General features: G+C 43.3%; 1 non-coding gene across 1 annotated transcript; it reads right to left on the bottom strand.

Annotated features, from left to right (window-relative positions):
* Nucleotides 1-336: 336 nt before the first annotated feature.
* LOC141675910 (small nucleolar RNA R71) lies at nt 337-440 on the bottom strand. The gene has a single exon (XR_012556537.1). It is a non-coding gene; the product is annotated as a small nucleolar RNA R71 (small nucleolar RNA).
* Between the last annotated feature and the right edge of the window lie 2,963 nt (nt 441-3,403).

Genomic DNA, 3,403 nt, shown 5'->3' with positions numbered 1-3,403 from the left:
GATGACATTCAGTCAAGCATTCTTCATCCGGCTATTCAAGCTAACACCTTTGAAATCAAGCCGGGCACTATTCAGATGGTGCAGAATTCTGTTTCTTTTGGAGGAGCTGTGACTGAAGACCCCAACATGCACATAAGGAATTTTGTCGAGATCTGCATTACTTTCAAGCATAATGATGTGACTGATGAGGCTATCAAGCTGAGGCTTTTCCCATTCTCACTGAGGGACAAAGCTAAGGACTGGTTACATTCTGAACCAGCTGGGTCCATCACTACTTGGCAAGATCTTGCACAAAAGTTTCTGGTGAAGTTGTATCCGATGGCAAAGACTGCTGCTATGCAGAGTGCTCTTACTCAGTTTGTGCAGCAACCTACGGAAACTATGTGCGAAGCTTGGGAACGCTACAAGGAAATGTTGAGAAAGTGTCCACATCATGGAATGCCCGATTGGATGGTGATCACTGGTTTCTATAATGGTTTGGAGGCCCAATCTCGGCCCATGCTCGATGTAGCAGCTGGAGGCGCCTTGTGGGCCAAAAGCTATACTGAGGCTTATAATCTTATCGAGACTATGGCTGCAAATGAGCATCAAAACCCAACTCAGAGGATGATGCCTGGGAAGGTAGCAGGTATTCTGGAAGTCGATGCAGCCACCGCTATTACAGCGCAGCTCCAAGCGCTGTCTATGAAGGTCGATTCTCTAGCTACCTATGGAGTCAATCAAATAGCTATGGTATGTGAGCTTTGTGCAGGTTCTCATGCTACGGATCAGTGTTCTTTCGTCAATGAATCTGTTTAGTATGTGAACAATTATCAGCGACAACAGCAGCCTGTGCCAGCTACGTATCATCCTAACAACAGAAATCATCCAAATTTCAGCTGGGGTAATAATCAGAATGCTATTCAGCCACCATATCAGCAAGGTGTGAGTAAACAGTTCAATCCACCTGGATTCCAGCAACCACAGCAGTATGCTCAAAGGCAATCATATCCTCAACAGGGAAGTGCAGCTGCACCTACTAGTGCTGATTTTAAGGAACTTAAGCTGTTGTGCAAAAGTCAGGCGGTTTCTATCAAGACATTGGAAAATCAAATCGGTCAAATAGCTAATGCAGTGCTCAATCGTCAACCTGGAACACTTCCCAGTGACACGGAAGTTCCTGGCAGGAAGGAAGCTAAAGAGCAAGTCAAGTATATTACCTTAAGGTCTGGGAAAGTTGCTGATGCTGAAAAGGCAAAAGAAGGAGAAGCTGAAGTTAGAGATGAAGAAGCTAAGCAAAAGGAGAAAGCGGAGGAACCAAGGAAGACTACTGTTGAACACACTCTGCCTGAGGGTAATACAGGGGAGAAACAGCTCTATCCTCCATCACCTTTCCCTAAGAGATTGCAACAACAAAAGCTGGATAAGCAGTTCGGTAAGTTTCTGGAGGTGTTTAAGAAACTTCACATCAATATACCTTTCGCTGAGGCTCTGGAGCAAATGCCTAGTTATGTGAAGTTTATGAAGAGTATTCTTTCAAGGAAGGTGAAACTGGATGACCTTGAGACCGTTGCTCTAACAGAAGAATGCAGCGCTGTACTGCAGCAAAAGTTACCTCCAAAGCTTAAAGATCCAGGTAACTTCACCATTCCTTGCACCATTGGCAAGTTGTCATTTGACAAGTGCCTTTGTGATTTGGGAGCAAACATCAATCTGATGTCGTTGTCGATCTTTAAAAAGTTGGATTTGCCTGATCTAAAATCCACCTACATGTCTCTACAATTGGCTGATCGTTCTATTACGTACCCAAGGGCATAGTGGAGGATGTTCTAGTCAAGGTGGATAAGTTCTTCTTTCCTGCAGACTTTGTTATCCTGGATTTCGAGGAAGATAAGAAGATTCCCATAATCTTGGGAAGACCTTTCTTGGCTACTGGTCGTACCTTGATAGATGTGTAGAAAGGTGAACTTACTATGCGGGTACATGATCAGGATGTGACCTTCAATGTATTTAAAGCAATGAAATTTCCTACAGAAGATGAGGAGTTCTTAAAAGTGGATGTGATTGATTCTGCGGTTACTTCAGAACTCGATCATATGCTAATGTCTGATGCATTAGAAAAGGCCTTAGTGGGGGATTTCGACAGTGATGATGAATATGGCAACGAGCAATTACAATATCTGAATGCTTCTCCCTGGAGGCAAAAGCTGGACATGCCGTTTGAATCTCTTGGTACTTCTGACCTCAAGAATGCTGAAGGAAAGCTCAAACCATCAATTGAGGAAGCACCTACCTTGGAGCTCAAGCCATTACCTGAACACTTGAGGTATGCTTTTTTAGGTGATGCATCTACTTTACCTGTTAATATTGCATCTGACCTTTCAGGTAGTGAGGAGGACAAGCTCTTAAGGATTTTGAGAGAATTCAAATCGGTTATTGGATGGACCATAGCAGACATCAAGGGGATCAGCCCTTCATATTATATGCATAAGATTCTGCTAAAGGAGGGTAGTAAGCCAACTGTTGAGCAACAGCGCAGTCTGAATCCTATCATGAAGGAGGTGGTGAAGAAATAAATTCTGAAATGGCTGGATGCAGGCATCATTTATCCTATTTCTGACAGTTCTTGGGTGAGCCCCGTACAATGTGTGCCTAAGAAAGGAGGTATCACTGTGGTAGCAAATGAGAAGAATGAGCTCATCCCCACTCGAACAGTTACAGGATGGAGAGTATGCATGGACTACCAAAAGTTGAACAAGGCCACGAGGAAGGATCACTTCCCTCTTCCATTTATTGATCAGATGCTTGACAGGTTGGCTGGTCATGAGTATTATTGTCTTCTGGATGGTTACTCCGGGTATAATCAGATTTGTATTGTACCAGAGGATCAAGAAAAGACTACCTTCACTTGTCCATTTGGCACGTTTGCTTTTCGCAGAGTTTCGTTTGGGTTATGTGGCACACCGGCCACTTTTCAGAGATGTATGATGGCTATATTCTCTGACATGATTGGAAATAATGTTGAGGTGTTCATGGATGACTTCTTCGTCTTTGGACATTCGTATGATCAATGTTTGAATAATCTTCGTGCCGTGCTCAAAAGGTGTGTGGAAACTAATTTGGTGCTCAATTGGGAGAAATGTCATTTTATGGTGTGTGAAGGCATTATTCTTGGGCATAAAGTCTCTAGCAAGGGTCTTGAGGTGGATAAAGCCAAGGTGGGAGTCATTGAAAATCTTCCACCACCTATTTCTGTGAAAGGAATCCGTAGTTTTCTTGGTCATGCGGGTTTTTATCGGCGGTTCATCAAGGACTTTTCGAAGATATCTAAGCCGTTAGGCAACTTGCTTGAGAAATATGTGCCTTTCAAATTTGATGATGAATATTTGACGGCATTCGAGACTCTCAAGAAGAGTTTAATCAC

This window comes from Apium graveolens, chromosome 7 (assembly GCF_009905375.1).
Source record: "Apium graveolens cultivar Ventura chromosome 7, ASM990537v1, whole genome shotgun sequence".
Lineage (NCBI taxonomy): Eukaryota > Viridiplantae > Streptophyta > Magnoliopsida > Apiales > Apiaceae > Apium > Apium graveolens.
Note: the sequence above shows the minus strand (reverse complement) of the source record. Positions and strands in the feature narration are given on the sequence as shown.